Source organism: Anser anser (genome assembly GCF_964211835.1).
Source record: "Anser anser genome assembly, chromosome: 1".
In the NCBI taxonomy this organism is placed as follows: domain Eukaryota; kingdom Metazoa; phylum Chordata; class Aves; order Anseriformes; family Anatidae; genus Anser; species Anser anser.
In genome coordinates, this window is record NC_139720.1 from 23203299 (window position 1) to 23217451 (window position 14153).

Consider the following 14153-nt stretch of genomic DNA (forward strand, 5'->3'; position numbering starts at 1 on the left):
TTTTAGAAAAATGGACATGGCAACCAGCATTTAATTGACTGTATTTTTTTGTACATAATTATTTGGAAGGGATCCATGCCTCAATCCATGTAGTTTCTCAAAGTCCAATTAGTTTATGTGGAATTCTGTTAATTTCATCCAAACTATCAGAAGAAAGTAAGACAAAAAATAAATCACATCCTGATTCTTTGATCTGGGTGATAGGAAACATCATTTGTTCTGTTTTGAATATATACTTCTTTATGTGGCTGATCTCCAAACTGGAGAAATTTCGTCCACTGACAGGAATGCTTTTTATATCTTGAGACACTATTTAGCCTATGCTAAATTCTCATGCTAAATTTATGCATGTATGTTGCTTAATTTTTGTCTGTCTGAGTACAAAGTTTTTAAAGGACAAAATTGTCAATATGATGACAGAAAATCAATCTTATGTTCCCCAGACACTGAAAAAAATGTACTTTAAAGAAATATTAACAGCATTCTTAATCTTGAGAGTTTAAATTGATTTTGTACTGTCAAATAATATGGGAAGTGCTGGAGAATGGAATATATGGTTATGGTTTCTACTTACTTTTTAATATTTAACATACAGTGCATTTTACCAGCTTTCTGAATGCATAATAACAAGGCTATTTTCCTCTAAATGCACAATATATTGTAGTCTTTTCCTCTCTCTCTCTTTCTGTTTACCCCTTCCTTTATGTAAAACATTCTTCTAAGTAAGCATACAGTTTTTCTTGTGTAAAGTACTATGGATTTATCTAGAATGATAGAATCATATATTGCTTTGGGTTGGAAGTGATCTTTACAGACCATCTAGTCCAGTTTCTCTGCCTTGGCCAGGGACACCTTCCACTAGACAAGGTTGTTCAAAGCCTCATCCGACTTGGCCTTGAACACCTCCAGGGATGGGGTGCACATCTCCAAGCAACCTGTTCCAGAGCTTCCCTAGTGACATCATGAAAAATTTCTTCCTTTTATCCAATCTCAGTCTACCCTCTTTCAGATTAAAACCATTACCCCTGTTCTGTCACTACAGGCGCTAGTAAAAAGCCTTTATCCAGCTTTCTTATAAGCCCCCTTTATACACTGAAAGACTGCAATAAGATATCCCCAGAGCCAACTCTTCTTCATACTAAACAACTACAACTCTCTCATCCTTTCTGCACAGGGCAGGTATTCCAGTTCTCTAATCATTTTCATGGGCTTCCTCTGGACCCACTGTAAAAGGTCCATGTCTTTCTTGTACTGGGGAAAACCAGGTTAGACTTCAGTAAATTTTACTGATCTCAATATTTTGATTCTATGGTGTAGTCAGTGACATGGTGACATGACATTACAGTAAAAAAATAAAATAAAATAAAATAAAAATTGGACAAGTATCCAGCAATTCTTGAGAGCATCAGAATGGGCAGGAAGACTTTAGATGACCCTAGGGAAATTACCCTTATTTATTGTACAAAGACAGCTTGGTATATCTGAAATCGCTTTTAAATTGTTACAGAATATTGAGGTAGATATAAGTGATTTGAATTCATATTGTTGACAAAAGAAGCATAATGTCTCAATACAAATATACTCCTTGCACAGATGCAAACAGACTGAAGATGAAAGTTACTTATTGTGACCCAGTCTGTGTTCTACCTCCAAGATATTTCACAAATCCCTTAGTTAGACAGAAATTACTCACAGCAGTCCACAGGTTACATTTTCATATAAGAAGTGCAGTAGTGTTTCCTCCACACAGTGCAGTTAATTGATCAAGGTTGTTAAATGAATTATTGTTATTATGAGACTGGATACCATATAAGTAACAAAATGTAAATAAATGAAAAAAAAATAAAAATTAAGAAAAAAAATGAAACAAAATGAAAGTAAGGCATATTTAGAAAGACAGAACAATATTTCAGCAAATGTAGTAGACTAAGAAATGAGAAACTTATGACAACTACTGACTTAACCTCTGGAGAGTCCTTGTGTCAGATTGTTTTGTGACTGGTGAGCCATGTAACCTTACAGTATTTCTTTTACTGTTCTGTAGTTCTGTAAAAATGGAAATAATGAGTCCATTCGGTCTATTCAGATGTTGATACTGATGTGGTGCAGGGTTTGTCCAATAACATTATTTGTTTGTCTAAAAATATATGGCTAAAGATACTGTTCCTAAAGTATATACAATGATATATTAATGATTAACGATCATCCTCCGAAGTATTTCTCAGAAAGGAAGAATGCCAGAAGTTCTGTATAGCCTCAGAGAAATAAGCAGTTAAGGCATATGCCTTGAAAAACACTTTCTGAGAGGAGATGAGTTAAAAGAGCACAGGTTCCAGGGATTCTGATTTAAGCTTTCCTTGCCATAAAGCATTCACTGCTATGTGGTGAAGGCACAGAGCACTTACAAAAACAAGGCAGATGACCTCTGGGTGGATAAGAATAATCCCGTGTAAGTCTGTATTGCACTGAATAACACTTATCTGCAGTATTAAAATGCTGGTTTAAGTTTGCTGTTCTGGAATTGTCCCTCTGTATAAAATTTGCTTTCAGTTCTTATGTACCTTATATAATGATGTCAAGTTTGATTTCCTGCCTCATATTCATGATTTCAAGTTTCATTACAGGGATTCAGTTTCTGCTCTATTGAACAATCAGAGAAAAGATAAGCTGAGTTAAAAAAAAAAAAATCCTAGAAGAGAATAAAAAGATATGAATGTCAAACTAACAAATTTTGAATTTGACATTGGGAAGACTGATGAAAAAATCCCTAAATACTCAGTATTTAATAGTAATGACTAAATCTCTGAGCCTGAGGACTGTGACAGGATGAGCAGTGACTTTCCATATGCAGTCACCAAAATTGTACAGAAATAGTTGTATCAGCTCAGCATTCTTAAGTCCACAGGTCCTGACACAGGATTCACCCCAGGGTACTGAAGGAGTAAGTAGAAGTTATAGCTGGACCCCTCTCAACAATTTACCAAAGGCTGTGGGAGTCTGGGCAGGTCCCTGCTGATGGGAAGCTCATTTACAAAACAGGCATGAGAGAAGTAACTAAATGTTAAATGTTTTTTTTTTTTTTTGATGACACTATACTAAGATGTGCTGTTGGTTCCCAAAGGATGAGAAACCTTACAGAGAGATCTGTTTAGACTGGAGCATTGAACAATCAGCAACAGCATAAAGTTCACCAAAGGAAAATGCTGGGTTCTGCACCTGGGACAGAGTAATGTTGGACACAGGTAAGGACTGGGAGATGAATGGCTGGAGAGCAGCTCAGCAAAAAGGGATCTGGGGATGCTGGTCGACAGGAGGCTGAGCATGAGCCAGCAGTGTGCCCTGGCAGCACAGAGGGCAAACCACATTCTGGGATGTGTGAAACAGAACATCACCAGCCAGTCATAAGAGGTGATTCTCCGACTATCTTTAACATTGGTGTGTCCTCAGATTGGATATTGTATGCAGATTGAGGCTCCACAGTATAAAAATGTTATTAAGGTCTTTGAAAGTGTCCAGAGGAGGACAACAAAGCTAGTAAAAGGGCTGGAAGACATGTCCTATGAGGAGAGGCTGAGGACACTTCTTTTGTCTAGTCGGAGAGGTGGTTGATGTCCCATGGCTGCCAACCCTCAAATGCCTTTGGTTATATGGTTTAACTTGTTTATCCCTGAAGTGGTCAGGCAGTTGGACTAGATGATCTTTGAAGGTCCCTTCCAACTGAACTATTCTGTCCTGTTCTATTCTATTCTATTCTATTCTATTCTATTCTATTCTATTCTATTCTATTCTATTCTATTCTATTCTATTCTATTCTATTCTATTCTATTCTAATCCGATTCTTTAAGCCACAGTAAAACTTGTCCTATCTATGGCATAGGATTTTACGTCTTCCTCGGGTTTAAAATATTAAATCTTTTTTCCTATTATAAACTCGGTAAGAGATAAAGCCATAGTGCCAGGCTTACAAGTGTATCATTACTCCATTCATCCCAAATATCTTCTACAAATGCTCTAGACTTGCTCAGAGTAAACTGATGTCATCTGAGAGCTTGACTTCTACAATTAGTGTTTAGAATCAGGGTTAGAATAACAACTCAGAGAGATTATGATAGAACAAAATAACTACTTTCACTATGTTATGGTCTTCCACCAAGACAACATTGGAGTTCCTCAAAATTTTAATACATGCATAAAACAGTACTGGTGGATTCATTGGTTGGTAAGCAAATTTTATTATATACAAACTGTTAGCTGGAAAACTGAGGCCCAAAAGTGATTTGCTGCTGCCACACAAGACAGTGGCAGACCGGGGAGTTAGATGGAAATTTGCAGAGAAACAGGTAAAGATCGTAGTCATTATAGTGCTCTTTATCTCTGCTCTAAATGCTGCGAAGAAGGACCAACACTGTTTTGGAGTAGGGACATTAACTGCAACAGTATCTACACTCTTTTTAGTAAATCCCTTGCAGGTCTTACATGACCATGACTCATCTCCCTGTTTATTGAGTTACATTCTGGGGATGAATCAGGAACTGAATAGAGATCTCTACTGTACCTTGGTGAGCAAACCTAAGAGCCCCTAATAAAACATATGATTTATCATTTGCATTGCACAGCTCCTCTACAGGTGTGACACACTAGATCTTCTTCATCGAGTGTTTGATTTAGAAACTTATTATTGAAATACACAGCTACTTCATGGCAGCCAGATAAATCTGACAGATAAGATTAAGTGAGCAAAAGGGCTTCTAAGCTTATGTAAAATGCATACCTCTGATTACCCTCAGTAGGTGAGTGGCACTGAAATCTCTCATTTCAAAGGAGCATTGTGTTTGCCTAAGCATTATATCGAAGTGAATTCAGACTATGAAAAGATACATGAAATCAGACTTTACCAGACTGAGTTTTACTGAAAAGGGTTGGAAAAGAATGTCACTCTGGAGAGGAAAACATTGGAACACAAAAAGGTTAAGTGCATTGCTGCAGGGATTCCACCTATTTGCCGAATTCATGATAATATGGAGCATTGACATGCTCCATCCTGCCTCTAGTCAGCTTTGTCAAGAAGCAACATAGCTATTGTCATGCTCTTCCTTAGTTAGGCATGATTCCTTGGAAAATGCTAGCACTCCCATAGAACTATAGTACAGACCCCTGTCTTTCCACATGCTGGTGTGATCAAAATCCTCCTTTCCATTCCACAAGTTCAAGTGTAGCCACCAGGGAAAGAAAGTAAGCATTTCTTTTTGTTTCATCTCACCAAGATATCCATGCACTCCTAGAGATAGAGGACAAAGAAAGAAAGTAGAAAACTACATAAAAATTAGTGATAGTAGAGACTTATAGATATGATTTTAGTGACAGCATGCTTGACAGTTTACTAACAATGGAATTGATCATGGTAACTGTTCACTCCTGGAATTTCAAGGATATAATATAAATCTGTTCTTCACTGGTGTGGCCTCACCTCAAGTGCCGTGTGCAGTTAGGGGTACCACAATATAAGAAGGACATAAAACTATCAGAGAGTGTCCAAAGGAGGGCTACAAAGATGGTGAAAGGTCTAGACCAGAAGTCATACGAAGAGTGGCTGAGGTCACTTGGCTTGTTCAGCCCAGAGAAGAGGAGACTGAAGGGACACCTCATTCTCAATGGCCTATAGCTTCCTAACGAGGGGAGCAGGGGGGCAGGCACTGAGCCCTGCTCTCAGGGGACAGCGACAGGACCCGAGGGAACAGCATGGAGCTGGGACAGGGGAGGGTCAGGCTGGGTGTTAGGGAAAGGTTCTTCATCCAGAGAGTGGTCAGGCACTGGGACAGGCTCCCCAAGGGCAGTGGTCACAGCACCAAGCCTTCCAGAGTTCAAGTGTTTGGACAAAGCTCTCAGACGTGTGGTCCCTTTGAGTTGTACTCAATGATCCTTTGGGTCCCTTCCAACACAGGTTATTCTATGGTTCTGTTCCATGACTCTATGAAATCTGTAGGGCAATAAGCAATTGGGGGAAGAATTTGCACCATACTTTACCTTACTTGATGCATTTGCTCATTTCCAGAAGGTTTTATTACTACCAGACCTGAACTGTCAAATTTAACAGGAGCTCTGTGGTTACTAACTCTCTATGAGTTAGTAACTAGCTCTCTTATCTCTACAGGATATGTTTGCTACCAAATTGAACAACTAGTGAGAAGAAATTCTGTCTAATAACTTGCTTCAGCAAATCTTTGCATAATGGTGGTTTTTTTGTTGTTTTTGTTGTTTTGTTTTTTTTTTATATAAAGAGAAGCAATCAGTCTTGGTCTGAAGAAGAAAATATTAGTAGAGATTGTTATCATAATAGCTACACTTGATTTCTCTGTGTGTTCTACAATCATAATGGTGTGATTGCAAAATGCTAAGATCAGAATAATTTTATAATGAAGAAATCCCATTAGGCATACTTTCCCATCTGTAATTCTTTTTAAAATGTCTGTTTTGTAAGAAAAACACTTATAAAGCATGTTTTGTGTTCATAATGACTGGCTTTATTTCTATAAAGCTGTAAGCCAAGAAAGCAAAGTGAGGAAGTAAAATTGAACTGTGCACTGAAAAAAACTTACACCTTCCTCTAGCATGCAGAAAGAAATGAGACTGGATTGCAATGACTCAAATTGTCTAATTCTTTATATGTATCTACATATGCTCTTCTGTCTACCTGTCAAAAACAGAATTTGTTGTGTTTATTCTCCCACTCAGTTATTGCCTTCGAGTGATGATCCCATTTCAGTGCTGTTAATATAAATATATATACTTCAGTTGGATTTATAAACCTAGGAAACTTTTTTAAAATATAAACCTTTATGATTTAGATATAATGGGCTTTAACTTGCTATCCTGTATTTTTTTATGGCTTTGTGAACACAAATAACCTTCCTTCAGAGCTGATGCTAACTAGAATTTTTCCAAATTTAACTAAAATATAGTTGTCTTATATAGGGAATTAGCTTAAGGAGTTGTGGTCAAATCAGAGTGTATTCTGGGCCCGTTAACAAGGAAAGTCAAAGCTAGTATAATCCAGAGTAATTTTCACCTTCTATTTATTTTAAAACCTTAAAGAAAAGCAAGAAAAGGCAAAAAGCTTGAAGCAATGTTGCACACACTAAATAACTACCAAAGGTATTATGAAATAAATCCCTTTTTAAGAAATGCATGTTTTGTTAAAAACTCAAAAAGTAGCAGATATTTTAACATTGTCTGATATTACTAACATTGAAAACAAGAAGGAAAAAAATATTATTCTTGATCACCTAATTAAATATAAAAATGAAGTTATAACAAGAACATATTAATGCTAATGTTATTAGACATGGACTTAATGCAAGGTAGTAGCTTCCAAAATATTATTCTACCCCATGCAGCCGTCAACTGATGACACCTACATCTGGTCAGATGAATAACTCTTGACACCACTGGCTGTATTGGTGGTAAACTGACTTTAATGGATCCTCTGGCTGCCATGCAGTCACCTATGTGTAAACACCTAAATGTCAATGTTTTAAGATGTGACATATTTTATCACTATTGTCACAGAGTACTTTCACTGTGAAAGAGCATGGGATACAACTGCAGGACTGTGACTGGGCAAGCAGTGACTTTCCACATGTAGTCACCAAAATCGTACAGAAATAGTTGTATCAGCTCAACATTCTTAAGTCCGCGGGTCCTGACACAGAGTACTGAAGGAGTAAACAGAAATTATAGCTGGACCCCTCTCAACAATTTACCAAAGGTTGCAGAAGTCTGGGCAGGTCATTGCTGATGGGAAGCTAGCCAACATTATACTAATCTACAAAACGGGCATGAGAGAAGACCCAGGAAACTACAGACCTCACAGTTTAACCTCATGGCTTGGAAAAGTTATGGAGAAGATTATCCTGGGTGCAACTGAAAGGCATTTAAAGAACAAAGCTATTATCAGCATAATCAACATGGGTTCACAAAGGGAAAGTCCTGCCTTAGCAATCCGATCTCCTACGATAAGGTCACTCACCTGCATGGATGGAGAGACATAATCTTTCTATATTTTAGGAAGGTCTTTCATACTGTCCCTCACAGCATCTTTCTGGATGAGTTGTCCAACTGTGAGATAAACATGTTCATGCTATGGTGGGTGATGAACTGGCTGAACAGCAGAACTCAAAGAGTAGTAGTGAATGGGGCTGCATCTGGCTGCAAATATATTTATATATTATAATATATACTTTATTATTATTTATATATATTATAATATATATAATATAATGTATATATATAATATGCTTGTTATTTTCAATTATTCTTTGTCTACCTAATTTGAATATATGTTCAGAAAAACATTGTTTTTCAGATTTAACATGCCTGAAAACATTTTTCCTACTGCTTCAATGGATATTCTTAAACTATTATAATTCAAATCAAAATTCTCAGCGTGATAACACTTGTTACAATGTTCATATTAATATTCTGAGATAAATTACTTGAAGAATAAAATAATTATTTCTCACAGAGTAGCTTTAACAATAATAGATTGTTCAGAATATACTATATTTTTTTCTGTTTCTCTGAATTTAGGATGACTTACTGGCACCAGCTTCCTGTTGATATATTTGATCTTGGAAATTGAGAGAATCAACTTTAAAAAGAAAGAAACCAACAACAGCAGATCCTACTCTTTTCTAACCTCTTCTGGTTCTACTCTGTGCTTGAAGAAATTTGACTTTTATTTTTCCTAAACCAAGTGTAGCTACATTCTTTAGACCATAATTTCTTTATTTCTTGATATAATAATAATGGGATTGATCATATATTTATTAAAGCTGAGAACATATCCTTGAGAACATATTTGTCATTAATTACAAGTGCTGAGTACACATCCAGAAGTGGTTGATTCAGTCCAATTAGGAATTTGCTTTATTTGATGTCAGTAAACTTTTACTCAGAGCAATCACTGTTAATAGCCAGCTCTATTGATATCTTTCTCACTTTCCAGCCAGAGTGCACTAATGAAGTATGCTGGGACATGAAGTATTTAGAATGGTAAAAATACACTTAGGAGAGACTACTGAGGCATATTTTCTTGTTAACATATGTGATTACTGAAATATTTGTCTTCCATTGTTTGGACTGGCTTCAGAAATATTCAGTCTAGTTTAAGATCTTAGTTCTTTTCCTCAGAGCATTTGATGACCTGGCTCTCACTTTCTTGATATCTACAAACAGGAGACAAGAATATTACTTCTCTAGTACTGTAGAGCTGGATGCAGTAAAATTAAATGAAACTGTTCAATGAACAAGACTTAGGAGTCACTTTGAGACTATGAAAAATGAAAGATGGACCATAGAAATGTCATTGTTTTCTGCTCGTTGGCAAAAATGTATTTATTCATGAGATTACAGGACAATTCAGGTTGGAAGGGTCCTTCAGAGACCTCTAGTCACAGAATCACAGAATCACAGAATGGTTGAGGTTGGAAGGGACCTCCAGAGGTCACCTAGTCTAACCCCCTGCTCAAGAAGGGTCACCCAGAGCATATTACACAGGATGGTAGCCAGGCAGGTTTTGAATATTTCCAAAGAAGGAGAGTATCTCCACAACATCTCTGGGCAGCCTGTTCCAGTGCTCTGTCACCTGAACCGCAAAGAAGTTCTTCCTCATATGGTGATGAAACCTCCTGTGGTTCCATTTATACCCATTACCCTCTGTCCTATCACTGGCCACCACTGAGAAGAGTTTGGCCCCATTCACTTTACATTGTCCCCTCAGGTATTTGTAGAGGTTGATAAGATCCCCTCTCAATCTCCTCTTCTCTAGCCTAAACAGGCCGAGTTTATTTAGTCTGTCATCACAAAACAGATGTTCCAATACAAATCATCTTCATGGCTCTATGCTGGACCCTCTCTAGATGTTCTATGCCCCTCTTGTACTGAGGAGCCCAGAACTGTACACAATATTCCAGGTGTGGCCTCACCAAAGTTGAGTAGAGGGCGAGTGTCACCTCTCTTGACCTGCTGTCCACACTACTCCTGATGCAGGCTAGGATCCCATTAGTCTTCTCGGCCACAAGGTGACACTGACGACTCATGGTTAACTCGTCCAGCACGATCCCAAGGTCCCTTTCCGCAGAGCTGTTCTCCAGTAGGTCAGCCTCCAACCTCTACTGGTACCTGGGATTGTTCTTCCCCAGGTGCAGGACCCTGCACTTTGCCCTTGTTGAGCCTCATGAGGTTCCTCTCCATCCAGCTCTCCAGCCTGTCCAGGTCCCTCTGAATGACCGCACAGGCGTCTGGTGTGTCAGCCACTCCACCAAGCTTTGTATTGTCTGCAGACTTGCTGAGGGTGCACTCTGGTCCTTCATCCAGGTCACTGATGAATAAGTTGAGTAGCACTGGACCCAGTACTGACCCCTGGGAGACACCACTAGCCACAGGCCTCCAACTAGACTCAGCACTGTTGAGCACAATCCTCTGACCTCTGCCATCCAGCCAGTTCTCGATCCACCCCACTGTCCACTCATGGATCCCACACTTTCAGAGCTTGCCCAGGAGGATGTTATGGGAGACAGTGTTGAAAGCCTTGCTGAAATCAAGGTAGACCACATCCACTGCTCTCCCCTCATCCATCTGGCCAGTCATCTCATTGTAGAAGGCTATCAGGTTGGTTACAGACGACTTCCCCTTGATGAATCTGTGTTGACTGCTGAATGCAGTCAACTGAATACGCTACTCCAGCTAACAGAGCTGTTTCCTATGACTCTGTGTCCATATACATATATACATATATATAAAACTATAAATAATGTCTGTGAATATATTCACTGGAGAAAAAATAATTACATTACCATTCAGTTATACTTCTATGTTTGAGATAAGTTACCAGATTCTATTTGATTTTACAGAAGGTAAAACTAGTGCCAACTCCAAAGCCTAAGACATTTCAAGTTTATTTTGACCTCATAATTTGTTTTTTGGAAATGTATCAGTATGTGCATATGTATTTATGTCTATATAACTTGTTTCATATTATTCAACAAACAATAATTTTACATTTATTATATAGCAATTTATATGAAAATAAAGTAGATTCCCACCTTAGACGTGCACTTTATTGTTATTGAAAGTATGAAAGGTTCTGTGCTATGCGACAGAATAGCATATGTGACACTAATTTATTGTGGAATTTTTCTGGAAATTTCCATTTAGCCATTCCACAGTAGTGGCTGCACCAGGCTGGAAGAAAGTACTTAAAATGTGCCTTGGAAAGAAATTTTTAACAGGTAAAAAACTTTTGCTTTAGAAAACAAGATACCAAGTCATACACTCAGCTGTAGGACTTTAACATATTTCTTACTCTAAGAGGCATATCCAGCAAAATAGGACACTAACATTGAATCATTGAAAAAATATATTTTGGAGACCATTTGAAAAGTTAAATTAGCTTTTCAGAAAATACAGTCTGCTTCTCTAGCTAAACTGATCACAGCAACATTATTTCATTTTTTTTCAGGAAGATTGCCTTGTGAGCAAGTTTATTATTCTCATGAGTGCATTTATTTGGAATAATTTAAACAAAAACAACAACAAAACAACAAAAAATACAAAACACACACAAAAACCAAAAACAAACAAACAAGCCAAAACCAACAAACCAACCAAAAAAAATTCTTTTTTAGTTGAAATAAGAATAAATATCATTACTGGAAAATTAATCAGAAATTATTCGAACATTGGAACACTAGTTTCTCTCAGTAGACCAATTGGGATCAGATTAGGATGTTTCTCATTTCCTGTTTCTTCTTTCTCTAGCTTATCAAATCCATAATAGCAAACCTTCCCAACATGCCACACTGAAAAAACAGTTCAGAGAAAACAGCTACCCTGAGAAAGATCAAGTACAAATACAAGGATTTCTGTATCCCTATCTGCCAGTAGGGATATTAACTACAGTCACACCAGAGCTGCTAGCAAACCTTTCAGGTCTGTTCCTGCTGTTAGCAGCCTCTACTTATGTTAGAAATGGTTTACTTCTAATAAAATCTCATCTGAAGAAAATATATTTCCTTTAATTCTTGACTCAATTTAATTAAAAAAAAACACTTTCTTTATTGATACCTTTTAATCATATCTGTATGTATAGATAGGGATCTCTTTTCAGAAAAATATTTTGCCTGAATGTGAGGTGAGTTATGGCTTTTTAAATATTCCAGAGAAACAGCATCTACACTAAAAATAAAAATAAAAATAAAAATAAAAATAAAAATAAAAATAAAAATAAAAATAAAAATAAAAATAAAAATAAAAATAAAAATAAAAATAAAAATAAAAATAAAAATAAAAATAAAAATAAAAATAAAAATAAAAATAAAAATAAAAATAAAAATAAAAAAAATAAAAATAAAAATAAAAATAAAAATAAAAAAATAAAAATAAGAGCTATATTTATGGAAAGTCAAAATTGTAGTCATTATTTAGTATTCAGCAAAAAAGAAATCTGAAGTCTTGAAAATTTCCTACAATTGGAAACTAACATTTCCAATTTTATTAAGAACTAATGTTTCCATATAATTTATTTTTATTCCAATTTCCATAGAATCTTCTGGATATTTCCTAGATATTTTGTCACTTTTTTTTTATTATTTATTATTATTATTATTATTTGAATTCTCTGGTAAATTTGACCATATAGTCTTTACAAAGTTTGTTATTTTACTGTAAAACATTCTTCACAACTTTAATGACCAAAAAATAGCATTTGCTAATGCACACTATTTGTATGTGGGTGGGGCAAATAATTCTGCAAGAAAAATGTAGTTCCAAAACCCCCAGTTTTTAGAACAATGCATATAACTTTCTGCCAGCAGTAAATCTGCAAAATCTTCTTTTAAGATCAGAATGTATGTATTTTTAGCTATTTTTTCTCAGACATTCTAATCTTTTCTCTATTGAAGGCTATTGTTGATTTATTATTTTTATTATTTTCTGTATTTTTTTTCTTTAACATTTTGTTATAAGTCAACAATCAGTACTAATATATAATTGGATTTCCAAATGTATCTCAGTCCACTTTGCTAATATTCTGTCAGGGCACAGAACACCTGAACAAAAAGAGGCTGGATAACAGAGAAGACTGAACAGTATAAAAGCTAACTGTATTCTTTAAAATGAGATTAAACTTTACTTCTCTGTCTACCAAAATTTAGTTAATTTGTTTCAGTAGCGGAAAAAAAAATGTGCAGACACAATTTGCAAGTCTGATGCACTTTTTTTTAAATGTCTGAGTTTTTACTCAGTATTTTCATCCGCCTCCTTTCATGTAGTTGCTTTTTATTCACTGTAGTTTGTCATTGAAGAAAATCAAAATATGAGGTACCATTCATCAGCTATTCTGCCCTCTGCATTCTCAGATGACGCTGTGAACAGCAAAAAGCCATTACTGATTTTGCAATTCTTTCGAAATATAAGGGATAATGGTCAGGCTCTACATATCATCTTCTCATTGGAATGTTATGAAAACTTTTGTTCCATCCTGAGACAATTTTAGAGGGGTTATGCAAGTGGCCAGATACAACGTAGGTATTCTCAGATAGGTTATCTCTCATAGCTGTTTTCAGGAGGAGAACTGAAGTGAATGCATAGGCATGCTGTAATTAATAATTATCTGAAATGAACATTTGGTAATTTCAAACTCCTCAAATTCAATAATAATAAAATAATAATAATAATAATAATAGTAATAAAGTATAGAAGTTTTGTAAAATGTTGTGTACATTACATACAGAATATGAAGCATACACATTATATAAGCTGAAAAATGTAGGCAAACACTGTTTCCTATAGAACAATTCTCTTCACATTTTGTGATATTCAAACAAGCAGTACTATCTTGGTTTATATACTTTGGGTTTCAAGCCTCAAGGAAAAGTCTGTTAGTAAGCAACACTAATTACTTTCCTTTCACGTACCAGCACAGCTTGCTTTTTTGAGAAGCCTGCAATGTAGGAATAAATGAATCTTGGTCCCTCATAAAGACAATAAAGAATCACAGAATCATAGAATCATTGAATCATAGAATGGTTTGGGTTGGAAGGGATCTTAAAAATCATCCGGTCCCAACCTGCCTGCCATGGGCAGGGACACTGACC